We start from the raw sequence: 15,598 nt of genomic DNA, 5'->3' as shown, positions 1-15,598 counted from the left end.
TAAATGCAAACAAAAGACAGTATGTGTATCCAAGATTGTGAAAAGGTTGTGTTTGCGATATCTAAGAAAAAGTTAAGGGAATTAAGCTGAAACTTTCAAAGATGGCTGATTAATATTTGCCTATACTCGAGCTTGTTACACGATGGGGTTTGAGTTCCTTCAATCCTGTGGAATCCCAAAGGCTATGCAGATTTTCAGCCCATTTATTTGAATGTTATTCCCCTTATCCGTCCATCCGAAGCACTGTAGTAAAATTATTCTTCAAATATGCAATAAATTATTTCCAACATATAAATAGAAAGCCAAAACCTGGATCCTTATGCATAAAAAAACAAAAAGAGCATTATTTTAAAGCATTATTTTCTTAACCAATTAAAGAAAATACCAATTTTCTTAAATTTGTTCTTTTCAGTAATCTTGGTTGTTACCAGGGCCGTACTCAGAATTTTTTTTCGGGGTTGTTTTACACTAGAATTTTCTTTTCGGGGAATTTTACACAAAAAACGTATACAAAAATTGTTCATATCCATTTTAGTTACGCTTATACGAGCCAAACAAAGATTTCAGTGGGGGGGGGGGCAAGTCCCCTAGCCCCCCTGGATACAGACTTGGTTGTTAAGATAACATTTTTAAGGTACTTGTTAAGAATCCGGTAAGTACGCGAAAAGTGAAGTCTCGTTAATGTTAATGAAATAAAACAAAATAGGATAAAAATATAATAATTTATGAGCAAAATTGGGCTATGTATTTGCACATTAGGGGGTGGGGGGGGGGGGTAAAGCATAGCATATATTAAATACGTAACCTAACGTAACCCAACCTAGGTACCTTTCATTCTCCCTAAAACCCCAAAAAACTAAAGTTTAAATATAGTTCCCGGAGTGAGAAACCCTTTGTTTATAAATCGCTCATATGACATACTGGATATCTTCGCGATACAATTATCGCGTACTTGCCGGATTCCAAACAAGTACCTTATTTATGTTGTGGTAAATATATAGCTTGAACTAAAATTGTATTCAGTTCAAAAGTTCAAACAACCTTCTAGTCTTTAGAAGAAAGAGGGGAGCGTTAGTCCTACTCATTTTGGTGGTAGTTTATGCTTGTAAAACTTTTTTTTAGTGAGAAAGTTCTTTTTATGTTTAATTAAGTGAACAACCGTGGTGATCAGACGAGATTAAAGAGGAACTAACTGAGAGTACCCTGTATATAAGGAGCTAGCCCCTTTCCCAAGCCCGACACTCACAAAAAATATATTTTTTTTAAGTCAGATCGCTTCCAGAATGACAGGGCTTATTTTTCACATTGCAATAAACAATGATATTTTCAGAACCAGCGTTCTGAAAGACAATTAGTAAATAAGACATCAGCTGGCTATATGTATTGTTTTCTAAAATTGCTTTCAATAAAACTATTATTCTAACTTTAGATTAAAAAAGGAGGGGCGGAGAGGTTTAAAGGCATATCAGCTTCCTGCATGTGCATGGCGATTTATCCTCTTTTTACTTCGAAAGCCTCTCTTTGTTTTTCGTTGAAAAAAACTATTTTAAGTTTAATTTAAGTGAAAAGTCAAGTAAGGTCAAGGGGATTCATGTTGGTTAATTCCGTTAAACAGTTAAAAGAACATGACACATTTTAGTAACTTATTAAATACTGCCACAAATAACTTTCTTTTATCCTAAAGTAGTTTGTAGCTTGTAAGGTACACTCAACTTATTAAGATAGCTTCAAATGTATCATACCTGATACGCGATTAAAGCCAATCGACCGTCGTGTGACCATGAAAAATGACGAACAGATACTCCCCTATCATTTATGAGTTCAATGCTCCATCGGCTTTCATAGCGAACCCAAACAAAAATAACACCGGCAGCGTCGACAGATGCAAGTTTCTGGTAGGGTTCGTTCCAACACACAAATATGACCTGTAAAAAAAAAAAACAGGTTCTTCAAAAGGTTAACATTCAAACGATAAACCACTGAAGGTTATTAATCAAAAAAGAAACAAAGTTTTTCCGAGGGAAGCAAAGAGTGAGGTTGAAACTTAAAACGGACAAAAATTTTCAATTCACAGTCTTTTTAAAATATAATACTATAACTAGTACAAATGAACCAACTAATTATGTTTCCCTATGCTTTTATGATTATGTAAAACTAGTGCTTTACTGAAAACACAAAAGTCAGGTATAAGAAACAGGATTCTTGATTTAAGATTCAAAAGTGAGGATGTAGCCCACAGTTCATATAATTATCCAGCAAGCTTATCGCAGATCATTTCTGGTCTTCGTTCTTGGTGCGAAGAAAAAGCTCCTCCCACTTCTTTCTGCATTAGCGGGTTAGTCTGTTTCCGATTGTTTCCAACAAAGTACATTATTCGTAATAGCGGGTTTCCACTTGTTTCCGATTAGATCACAGTCTGACTTGTCTACCCGTGAAAAGATCTGATATCGCCTATGTTTCTATCTGCAAAAACGTTCTCTGGAGCACTCGCACCTTGGTCCGGGTTTTTATAATGGGTGAGATAGGGAAAGATCATACTGGATAATTACATGAACTGTGATGTAGCCTGACAACACTAAACGAATCTATAAAGCTTTTCATAGTCTTCCACCAGTTGTGATATCAGTAACTTTCAGAATGCAATTAAGATCATCTTAAAAGCGTATGCGTAAAACTAACTATCTTTTAATAACCGCGAAGCAATTGAACGGCATACAGAAAAATTGGATTGATTTATCAAGCAGTATTTTGCTCTCACCAGCTATAATACCAATAGTGGGTTTAACAGTCTTAAATTGTAAGAAATATGCTTTAGTGTCACGTGAAATGAAGATCAAATAAGACATAATATGAACACTGGAAATCCAATTATTTCTCCCTATACAAGAGTGAATTTCAAGCTATAATACAAATTCTAAAGCTAGTCTATAGTCCTAATACTATCAAGATGGCCTTAATTTAAACTTGTGTATAAACTAATCCTAATCATGACATGTCCTGTTAAGAACCAAAACGAGAGCCAGTCTTGAACTGAGCCATTGAACTGAGCCATTGTGCAGAAATAATACCAAATTAAACGTAAAAAAAATAAAGAAAATCCTAAAATGGATTGTTGCTTTATCTTAAAAGGGATTGATCCTGAAAGGATTGATAATATTTTGATTCTATAAAAAGTGTGCTTAATTGGTTTGCTTTTACCGTACCAAAACTCTTATATTATTTTGTGTTTTCAGTAAAGCGCTAGTTTTGTATAATCATAATAGCATAGAAATACATAATTAGTTGGTTTATTTGTACTAGTTATATTAATATATATTAAATAGGCTGTGAAGTAATAATTTTTGTCCGTTATAAGTTTCAACTTCGCTCTTTACTTCCCTCGGAAAAACTTTTTTTTTAAAATTAATCTTTGTTCGTTTTTGATTAAAATTTAATGCAGATAAAATGCTTCCATGATCCTTTTTAATTATTCGGAATAATGTATGTTTGTTTTAAGTTTAATGTCATTTATTAGTTTCAGTTGAAAATGTATTTTAATATAATTTCTAATTATCACTGATCTAGGGGAGATAAGACAGCTCTAAAAAATACTACAAACAACCTTGACAGCTAAGAAAAATTTTAGACTATACCATAAAGTTCCTTATCCATACTTCACAAAACAATGCATGTTTTTCAGGAACTTTTGTTTTTCGATGAGCAAAAAGCTGTTTTAAATCACCTAGCCTACTGACTAGCAGAAACTAGAAGGCTTCTGTAACAAAAACAAGCTGTTTAAGGGCTCATTTAAAAGTTTATATTTATACTTAATCGCTTTTTATATACTTGACTTGATAGCACATTTCCACAAAGTGCAATTTCGGTTATTTCCCTGAATTTTTTAAATGAAACAAGTGCCTTTTCCAATGAAATAACCAAAAAAAGGTGTTTTCAAAACCTAGGCAAGAGCAAAAACTAAGGGGGCAAGTAAGTCCCTTCCCCTTAACTACGGCCGCTAGAACTGGTACCCAGACTTCATCACAGAGTGAAGTTTGAACGATCAATTCAAAACTGTTGATCAATCAAGCTTAATTTATGGTAGATGTTTAGTTGAAAAATTTTTAGTTTTAGTTAATTTGCTTTCGCAATAATCTTTTACTTTTAAGATGACTAGCTGATTTATGAAACTTACTAAGTGGGTCTGGATGGGAAATATATTTGAGGGGATCTTATAAGCCTCCAGTTAAGGGCTTTGGACCATAATAATTGCAATGGTACAGTTTTATGCTTCAAACTCTTCCACTTAAGAAGTGGTACCAAAAGTGCCGTTTTTAGTACTGTGTGGCACGTTCGGATGTTAAAACCGATAAACTGCATGTAGATATAATTAATATGTTTAAAATCTGTCTTCCTAGGACATGCCTTAAAAATGAGTGTCATTAAACATCACTTTTTAAACTTCCACTTGGCCAAAAGATCGATACTGTAAAAATAATTGTTTGAGATTCAACAAAAATTGTTTGTAATGTTTATCAACAACAAAATTTGAATTTCAACAGCTGAATTGAGTACTGGAGAAACATTTTGGAATTCCGTGATCATTTTTAGATGTCCTATTTGTTGAGAAACGAAGAAATTGAATTATCAAATCTAAATGGAATTTTCAGTTTTTTGACCAAACGAAACGTGGATTTTAAGATCTTTACTGGATTTCCATCTTGTTTCCTGCATTTCCCGTTCTTTTATTGGATTTTCATCACTAGCGTTGTTCAATTTCCTAGGTCTACAGTCTAATATCTAGTTTTCAGGATTCAGTTTCCCTTTCTTCTTTCTGAAGCATCAATAAATAAAAAAAATAATCTTATTTATTTTATAAGAGCAGAAAATTACAACAAAAAATTTCTCCCAGATAATATGACACCTCTTAACGGCTGCATTTTTTCATGGTGGAAATCAGTAAATCAATGGCGTAGTAGCAGACCGACAGAAAACACTTGAGTAAGAAATATCTTCCAATCAGGAAAACAGTGACACTCGGACCTGAAGTGAAGATGAAATCAAATCGAGGCACAAATAAAAGAAAGACTCCCCCCCCCTTTTTTTCTACCTCCAGAGGTGAACGGTTGCAATAATAATGCCACGAATCCTGTCTTTTCTGAATACCTTTGACTTACTCGTCAGATTTCATCAAATCTGTTGTTCGCCGCCTCATCAAATCTGTGTGTTATAAAATTGAAACCTTGCAAAATAGATCTTCTGCTTCGATGAAGTGCAACAAAATTGTTTTCAGCTTCACAGCTTTTCTCAATCCCAATTTATAAGGTTTTAAAGATATGCAGATACATTTCCTAAATTTTGAAGAAAAACAAAACATTGATATGGCTTAAAATTGTGCTCAAATAACAGGAATTGCATTTTTGGAACTAAACCTTGAGAAAAAGAAATTGATAACTGAAAATTAAGGTAAAATGTTGTTTTTTCAAAATTTCAATTAGTATAGACCTGTCATGTAGGCAAATTTAAGGACCCTCTAAAGGGAGGAGTGGAGGTAGGTACTTCAAAATACCTTCCCGGGACATACTTTGATACTTATGTACTATTGTAACACATGCGCTATATTATATAGGGAAGATGCGGGTTTCTTTCGAAACGGGTTTCTTTCGAAACGGGTTTCTTTCAATAGAGATTAGCATCAACCAAACTTCCGTTTTTGCGTGTGTTCCAGATAGTACATAAGTACCCATACTTTAGCCTGTAGACCCATCCCCGAAAGTTTCGTTTTTCTAACCTAATTTCATTTTCATTTTGGCTTCCAGATAGCCAAAAGTGGCTAAAGTAGAATTGGTACTGTTCTAATAACTGTAAGCCATACAAGATAGATGATAAAAGAAGCTAGTCAAACAGGTTTTCTCGACGGAGAAATGGATTGCACACAATGGTTTCTAACTGCGTTTACAATATTTAAACTTTAGTTTTTTGGGGTTTAGGGGAAATCAAGGTACCTAGGTTAGGCTACGTATTTAATATATGCTATGCTTTATCCCCCCTCCCTAATTTGCAAATATATAACTTAATTTTGTTTCTAGATTATAACATTTTTATCCTGTTTTGTTTTATTTCATTAGCATTAGACGAACTCTACTTCTTGCATGGTTTACAGCTAATAGAACAGTACCGTAGAATTTTACCAAACTTTTATTTATTTATAAAAATGTACCATCTTAAACATTTTGGGAAACATAAGACACAAGTTATCAATATTAATAAACTAAACTGAACACTTGCATCACCATCAGAATGTCTTCTCTTTCTGATCTGAGTGCCCGCTTACCAAAATTGTCGCTTCATCTTTGAAGGTCTTAATTTTAAAGATCCTTCGGTATTATACGTTTGTGGCAGTTAAAAGAGATGATTTTTTGTTTGTTTGTCAAATTGTTCTTAAATAATAACATTCGAAAAAAATTAAGAGACAAATTAGGTTTTGCGAGGAGCTTCAGCTGCCATCTAATCTTTACGATTTCTTAAAAAGGAAAGTAGAACAACAAAATAACAAATAGAAACGCATCCGTCATCAGTCTTCAGGCAAAAACTTAAGTTCCACTTTCGTGCAGATAGGAGATCATAACCCCCACAATAACATTTTCTGATACGCTATATCTGAAGGTCTGATTTAAATTAAGATTTATTGACTTTTTGGGGGGTGTTTCTCCCTTTTTCGAAAATCAGGCTCCCTATTTTCAAAATCCCTTTTCTTCTGAGGCTTGGAGCCTTCGGTGGGTAGATATTAAACGTAATGAAATTTATATATTTGCAATCTGCAAAAAAAAACAATTCTTATCAATTGTTATCAAAATTCCATTTTTGAGTTTCGGTTACAATTGAGCTGAGTCGCTCCTTAATTACTGTTTAACACTATGAACTATTTGATGTATGAAACCAGAGTTTTCGAAGCACGATTCATGCTATTAAAGTGTAGTATTTCTGAGTCCAGTTGGAATAGCACCATTTTAGAAAATTCTCATTTTTGGGGAAGCTTTTGGTTCCTTTACGTGTAAGTAAAAGGACTGAAATACCCTTACAGGCGTCTTTTTTTCTTCGATATATTTGCTTACTTGGTTATTCAGCGTAAGCAGCAAATTTATGGCAAATCCAGGGAACAATTTTTTTTTGAAACGCTTTTTGGGTCTCATTACAAAAATTACGTTATTCGCAAAAACGTAAGTTGTTCCTACAAAAGGGTTTTCGATCTTAATGAGAAAAAATTTAATTCAGAAAGCAGGATATTTTCACCGTTAGTACTGTTAAGGTTAGGGTAGCATCTTAAGAAATTTTCTACCTACAGAAACTCATAAAAAATGTATTTATAAAAAGCGATTGTAAAAGTTAAAAGATAATTTTTGTACATAAATTTCTGCGTATTCATTTTGCAGAAAAGAAAGCTCAACTTACTTGAAAGTAAAAATATATTTCCTTATTTTTATAATTATCTTTTTAGTCTAAAAATTCAATTAGCATTCCCCTTTTTCTGCTATAATTCAAATATTTGAATTGAACTCATACTGAACATATTACTTTCAATGGTCCTATAGTCAAATTTAAAATGATATTGAAGAAACTTCAAACTAATGTTGAAGTTCAAACCATGTTTTGATATAGCCTATTTACGGTGAAAATTACATTTTTTCTACTGAAAAGTACATAAATCTTAAAAATTTCAATAATTTGTTTGAATTCAATAAGCAAGTCACAATTCCAACGGAAAAATTTGATTTGTTTTTGACTTGTTTTAATTCGAGCAAAACATTTTGTTGGAAATCAATTTCTTTGTACAGTGCAGCTTTTCCACTTGAGACACGACACCAAAAATGCCGTTTTTAGTGCCATTTGAACTTGATGATGGTGGACTTTGTATGAAAGACGTAGATATGTGCAATATCTTTTATAAGAGCAATAAAAGATCTATCAATGATGTTCTGGTAGCCTGCTAGTGCCACCCTATGAGAAATAGCACAGAAAGAGCCACTTTAGTGCCATATGGCACTTGCAGATGGCAGAATTTATAAAAAGCACGTAGATATGAGAAATAGCTTTTGAAGGAGACATTAAGAATCTCTTTATGATGTTCTGGTAGCCCTCTAGGCCTGCTGAACAAAAAAGAAGGAAGGAAGAAGGGGAAAAAAAAACAAAACGGGAGACAGATCAGTGTTACCAATGCAAAAAAATGATTTTACTTGTTGTTAAGGGAGGGGGACTGTAACTTCCCTGTACAAGGTTTTGACCACCTTGATTACAATTGTACATTTTTCATTTTGATATGACGCCGTTTTCGAGGGGTTTGAGGCTTTTTTTTAGAAATCACTATAAATCTCTTTTCGGGATAAGCTTTTATTCTTAAGACGAACCGAAATAATAGTTAACGGTCCTGAGTCATTCTCAGATGGGATTTTTTTTCACTATGGAGGGCCATATCATCATCAAAGCCATACGTATTGGACCTTTGAACTATTTTAAACAAAATGGCTCTCTCAAAAAGTTTATAGGACTAGTTGGGGGGAGGGGGCCTGAAGATAGGGGGGCTCTTGGCCCTCCATTCTTTTTGGTCACTTAAAAAGGGCACTTACAAATTTAAAGCCCTTTCGAATGAGCTATGACGCACCTCTCTATGATGCTCTGGCCACCCCCTAGCCCTTCTAGAAAAAAAAGAAAAGAAAAAAGAGAGACAGATCAGTGCTACCCATGCAAATAAGTCATTTTCCTTGATGTTCAAGGTGGGGGATTTTAATTATCCTACAAAAGGTTTTGGACCATGATTATTCCAATGGTGCACTGTTTATTTCGATTCGACGCCATTTTCAAGGGATTTCAGGCTTTTTTCGAAATTACCATGAATTTCAATTTGCAATAAACTTTTACTTCTAAAAGTAACCGAAACAATAGTTACCATACCATACCTGATTCAGCGTCAAATGGCGATTTTTTCTCACTAGCCAATTTTTTGGAAAATACGTTTTTCAATTTTTGATTACTATGGGCTGTGGTTCGCTCATTACTAGGTTGCAGCTGCCGCTATCTCGAGATCTCGAGAAGCAACCGTACCTGATGACGTAAACAGGTTTTTCTGTCTATGATTTAACGACTTCCGGTAAATAAAGTTCAAAATTTTGATTACGCTAGATTATAATGCGTTATACATTAAGGAAAACATATATTAATTATCTTGAGACGTTATCCACTGACCTTTTCAAATGATGTAATAAATTTGTTCTATGTATGAAGGTATGGGAAATTTTTACTTATGAGGATTTCTTAAGGCATATAATTAAAATAATCATGTATATAATGATTCCTTTTATTACTTTGGTTACTATGGGCTACAGTTTGTTCCTTAATGTAATTTATTACATTAATTTTTAGTTACTATATGCCTTGGTTTGTTCTTTGCCAGGTTTCACACATCTTTATAACCATGATATCCATGTCCACATTTACATTGAACTAAACAGATTCTTTATATAATTGTTATATCAATGATCGTCTTTTAATGTAATAATTCAGCTATCAATAAAACTATGATACTGATTACTGATGATACAAAATTCCAATTTACAGCATCGATCCTTTATGTATTACAGTTCGTTACCATGAACTGTTTGAAACCTGATTACAAACAGGAAAAAGCCAACGGTTTTTTCTCCTTTGGAATATTAAGAGACGAGCATCAAAGAATAAGCCAGCTAACTAAGTCCAATGTATGCAATGGTTAGTTCTGCTAATGATCGTCTTTTGTTAATATTAATTTAAAAAAAAACTTCCCGAAAAATAAGTTTTTCAAAGACAAGTAAGGGCCATTTTAAACTTAAGCTCAAAAGATACAAATACCTGTTAAAATTCAAATGTAAAACGACCAGAAATTACTATTCAAGAATAAAAGATACCCAAAACGAACAGAAATTAAATAAACAATCATGGCGAAAAACATACAACAAAAAATAATATAAATGAATAAAGAGATCTTAAAGCGAGTAATGCTTAGATTGAATATGAAAATCAAGCTTAAAACGAAAAAACATTTTTTGCTATTGAAGTATAAATGAAACTTAAACGAGCAGGAATTAAATTAACAATCAATGCAAACAAACAAACAATAGATATTAATGTAAATGAATATTTAAATCTTAAAACGAGTGAAACTTAAATTGAATATGCAAATCAACCTTGAAACGCACAAAAATCACTACAAACAAGAGTTTGAGTATCGCCTCCATCCCTCACGGTGAAAGTCTGAGAGCCTACTGCGTCATTGGCGCTTTACGGAAAACTAATTATATTATAAATATTTTCTTTTGTATTTAATATTGAAAATAAACATTAAAATTACAGTAAAATTTTAAACTGATGAGCTTTCAGCAATTAATATATTTAGACATCAAACATTCAGTTTAATTTATTAGCTCTTTCTAAAGTTGTTCAATGCGAATATAGTTTCACTACAAAAAAGAGTTTGGATACTGCCCCCTTCCTTAACATTAAATGAAAACCAATAGCCTATTGCATCATTAGCGCTTAACAGAAAACGAATTATATTACAAATATTTTCTTTTCCAGTTCTAACACAATTGAAAATAAAAACAAAATTACAGTGAAATAAATTCATGAACTGATGGATATTTCAAAAATTGATGTTATTATACATGAAAAATTCAATTTGATGTTGTTTATTCAATTGATGTTTGATGTTGCATATTCAATTTAAGTTTCACTCATTTTAAGATTTATTTATTCATTTACATTAATATCTATTGTATGTTTGTTTGCATTGATTGTTTATTTAATTTCTGTTCGTTTTAAGTTTCATTTATTCTTCAATTGCAAAATATTTTTTTTCGTTTTAAGCTTGATTTTCATATTTATCCAAGCATTACTCACTTTAAGATCTATTTATTCATTTATATTATTACTTGTTGTATGTTTTTGCTATGACTGTTTATTTAATTTCTGTTCGTTTTGGGTTTCATTTATTCTTTATTAGTAATTTCTGGTAGTTTTAAATTTGAATTTTAACAATTATTTGTATCTGCTGAGCTTATGTTTAAAATGGCCTTTACTTTTCTTTAAAAAACTTATTTTCGGAATTTTTTTTTTTAATTAATGTTTGTTCGTTTTTTATTCCAAAAAGTTTCAAGTTTTTAAAGATTCCTTATTTCAGAATCAAACTTTGAAAAAAAAATCAAATGTTCATCAATGTATCAAAACTAGCATCAAAATAACAATACCAAAATAAAAAAATAGGTTTGTCTCAATGCCGTAGTTTTTATTATCTGATGTTTTAACTATTTTTAACAAAATGGCTATCTAAAAATTTTTATCAGATGGGTTTGGGAAAAAGGGCGTGGGGAGGGGGGAATAATTACCCATCGGTCTATTTGGACTTTTTAAAACTGAACTAGAACTTTCAATATTCAATCAAATGAGCCCTCTGAAGTTTATACGAGCGTCCCTTCCATAAGAACCATATATATCCCCAGAATATGACTTACAACGCCTGTCCCTGGGCCCTAGGGGGTTATGTCGACCCCGGAGTTTTGATATCGGATGTTTGAACTATTTTTGACAAAGTATTCACCTCAGATTTTTATCGGATGGGTTTATCCCTCCAATAAACCCAAAGGCGTGGAGGGCGGGAGGGACTAGTTACCCTCCGATCTTTTTTTACTCTGAGAAAATGAACTAAAACTTTTAATTCTCATTCAACTGAGCCCTCTCTGAAGTTTATAGGAGCATCTTCTTCATAAAAACCATATTCGGCCCAAAAAACAGCTTACAATGCCTGCCCCGGTCCCTGCACCCGGGAGGTTTTGTCGACATCAGAGTTTTTGTTATCTGACCTTTGAAATATTTTTAAAAAATGGCTATCTCAAAATTTGTATCGAATGGGTTTGTGGAAAAAAGGGGTGGAGAGGGGGGCTAAGAGCCTTCCGATATCTTTGGACTCTTAAAAAAGGAACTCGAACTTTCAATTTCCATTCAAATCAGCCCTCTATGAAGTTAATACGAGCATCCTTTCCATAAGAACCATATATGCTCCCAGGGCATAACTTGCAACACCTGCCCCCGGGCCCTGGGTGGTTGTCTCGACACCGTAGTTTTTTTTAATCTGAAATTTGAACTATTTTTTACCAAAATGGCTATCTCAAAATGTTTTATCGGATGCATTTGGGGGAAAAGGGGCGTAGGTGGGGATAGTTGCCCTCTGATTTCTTTTTACTCTTAAAAACTGAACTAGAGCTTTCAATTTCCAATCTCATGAGTCCCCTCTGAAGCTTATAAGAGTATCCCTTTTATAAGAACCATATACGCCCCCAGGACAACACTTATAACGCCTACCCCCCCCCCCCCTGGGCTCTGAAGGTCGTGTTGACATCGGAGTTTTTGTTATCTAATTTTTTAACAATTTTTAAAAAAAACTGGCTATATCAAAATTTGTAGTGGATGGGTTTGGAGGAAAAGGGCGTGGGGAGGTCTAGTTGCCCTCAAATCTCTTGACTCTTAAAAAGTGAACTAGAACTTTCAATTTAGAATCAAATGAGCCCTCTATGAAGTTTATACGAGCATCCCTTTCATAAGAACCATAATGCCTTTAGGGCATAACTTAAAACGCCTTCTCCCGGGCCCTGGGGGGTTGTATTGGCACCGGAGTTCTTCTTATCTGACTTTTGAACTATTTTTTCAACAAATTGCCTATCTCAAAATTTTCATCAGATGGGTTTAAAAAAAGAAGGCGTGGGGGGGGGGGGGGCTAGTTGCCCTCGGATCCCTTTTGAATATTAAAAAGTGAACTCGAACTTTCAATTTTCAATCAAATGATCCCTCTCTGAAGTTCATACGAGAATCCCTTTTATAAGAGCCATAAATACCCCAGGGCATAAATTACAACGCCTGCCCCTGGGTCCTGAGGGGTTGTGTCGACACCTGATTTTTGTTATCTGACTTTTGAACAATTTTAAACTTAATGACTATCTTAAAATTTATATCAGATGCATTTGGGAAAAAAGAGGGTGGGGGGGGGCTAGTTGTCCTCTGATCTTTTTTTACTCTTAAAAACTGAACTAGTACTTTCAATTTCCAATCAAATGAGCCCTCTCTGAAGTTTTTAGGAGCATCCCTTCTATAAGAACCATATATTCCCCCAGGGCGTAACTTACAAAGCCTGCCCTCGGACGCCGGGGGGCTCTGCCGACCCTGGAGTTTTCGTTATGGTCTTTAAACTATTTTTAAAAAAAATGGCTATCTCAAAGTTCTTATCGGATGGGTCTGAGAAAAAAGGTCGTGGAGAGAGGAGGGCTAGGTGCCCTCCAATCCCTTTTGACTCTTAAAAAGAGAAATAGAACTTTGAATTTCCAATCGACTGAGCCCTTGTGAAATTTATACGATCATCCCTTCCATAAGAACCTTTTATGCCCCCAGGGCATAACTTACAACGCCTGCCCAAAGCCCTGAGGGGTTTTGTCGACACCGGAATTTATATATTATATGATCTTTGAACTATTTTTAACAAAATAGCTATCTCAAAATTTTTATCGTATGCAATTGGGGAAAAAATGCGTAGGGGAGGGCTGGTTACCCTCTGATATCTTTTGACGCTTAAAAAGTGAACTTGAAATTTCAATTTCCAATCAAATGAGCCCTTTTTGAAGTTTCTACGACGACGCTTTCTATAAAAAAAATTATATGCCTCCAGGGCATTACTTAGAACCCTTGCCCTGAGGGCTATGGGTGGGGGGGTTGTCATCCTCAAAGACCTAATTTCCAGAACTTTCAACTACGTTGAACAAAATGGCTATCTCAAAATTCTGATTGGATGTGTTTGACGAAAAGGTGGACGTGAGAGAGGGGTTAGTTGCCCTCCTATCACTTTTGGCTATTAAAAATGACACTCGCCTGTTAAATTTCCAATCGAATGAGCCCTTTTTTTAAGTTTCTACGACAAAGCTTTCTATAAAAACCTATATGCCCCCAGGGCATAACTTACAACCCTTGCCCTGAGGTCAGTGGGGGGAGTGTCCTCCTCAAAAACATACTTTCTATGTGGAAATCAACTACGTAGAACAAAATGGTTATCTCAAAATTTCGATTGGATGTGTTTGGGGAAATGATAGGCGTAGAAGGGTTGTTAGATGCCTTCCAATCACTTTTGACCCTCAAAAAGGGCATTAGAACTCTCGATTTCCAATCGGACGAGCTCCCTTTGAGATTTATACGCCGACCCCTTCCATATGAAGTGGCTCTGAAAAAAAATAATAATAATAAATAAATAATAAAACATTTGAGCCGTATGGCCTTTACTATAGGCAACGCTATAGCATTGCCTCTGATTTACTTTAAAATTTATCGATCCTTTATATAATTGATGGGTAAGACTAAACTTGATGAAACTTATATATTTATAATTAGCATAAAAATCCAATTCTTTTGATGTATCTAATGGTATCAAAATTCCGTTTTTTTATAGTTTCGATTACTATTGAGACGAGTTACTCTTACTATACATTTCGTTACCACGAACTGTTTAATCATCCTCTATGTAAGGATTACTTTTCATACATCAGTTACTACAGACTACAGTTCGTTCTTTAATGTAATTAAATAAAATAAAACAAGTTTTTTAAACTGAAAGTAAGGAGCGACATTAAAACATAAAACGAACAGAAATTATTCCGTATATGAAAGGGGCTGTGCCCTCCTCAACGCCTCGCTCTTCACGCTAAAGGTTGACTTTCTCACAACTATTTTTTTTAAACAATAAAAACTTTAGCGTAAAGAGCGAGGCGTTGAGGAGGGCAGAACCCCTTTCATATACGGAATAATTTCTGTTCGGTTTAAGTTTTAATGTCGCTCCTTACTTTCACTTTAAAAAACTTGTTTTTTTTATTTAATTTCTGATCGTTTTTTAGTTAATGCAGCTTTTATTTTGGCTCGCCGGCATTGAATAAGTAAACAAAATTTGCATAAGAAATTTACTTTTCTTTTGCTAAATGGCTGTCTCTAAATTTGCTTCTGACGTAATTTACAAATTAACTTACGAAACGAACTTCTATATTCGTATATTTTTCTTCTGGCAAAAAATACACAGTTGCAGATTTTTGCAGATATGAGCTTGAAACCTATGTTATAGGGTTTTCTGATACGCTGAATTTGACGGTGTGATTTTCATTAAAATTGTTTCACTTTTAGGGGATGTTTCCCCCCCTCTTTAAAAAATCAGGTAAATTTTCTCATGCTCATAGCCTTTGACGAGTAATACTAAACTTAATAAAATTCATATATTTATAATCAGCATTATAAGCCCATTCTTTTGATACTTTTATTGACATCAAAGTTTCGTTTTAAAAGTTTCGCTTACTATTGAACCTTATCGCTAGTTTTTTTATTGTTTTTCTTTTACTACGTATATGTTGCTGCTTGTATGAGGGGGTTCTCACCATAGTCAATACCACGCTCTTTACTTTAAAAGTTAAAAAAAATTTTAATTCACAAACCTCTGAATCACAAAGGCCGTTTAATTAGAATACATAGCTCTTTTGAAAGCGCTAAAAAAAACTGTAGCGTAAAGAGCGAGGTC

At 33.9% G+C, this 15,598-nt stretch overlaps 1 protein-coding gene across 1 annotated transcript in view; it reads right to left on the bottom strand.

Annotated features, from left to right (window-relative positions):
• LOC148955358 (tubby-related protein 4-like) overlaps window positions 1–15,598 on the bottom strand; it is a 191,607-nt gene that overhangs the window by 80,829 nt on the left and 95,180 nt on the right. The window contains exon 2 of the mRNA XM_089107089.1: window positions 1,743–1,925. The gene's annotated coding sequence lies outside the window, so the exon portion shown is untranslated. The remainder of the gene's footprint in view (window positions 1–1,742; window positions 1,926–15,598) is intronic.

Source organism: Artemia sp. Qi Xiang Cuo, chromosome 2 (genome assembly GCF_049724085.1).
Source record: "Artemia sp. Qi Xiang Cuo chromosome 2, ASM4972408v1, whole genome shotgun sequence".
In the NCBI taxonomy this organism is placed as follows: domain Eukaryota; kingdom Metazoa; phylum Arthropoda; class Branchiopoda; order Anostraca; family Artemiidae; genus Artemia; species Artemia sp. Qi Xiang Cuo.
Note: the sequence above shows the minus strand (reverse complement) of the source record. Positions and strands in the feature narration are given on the sequence as shown.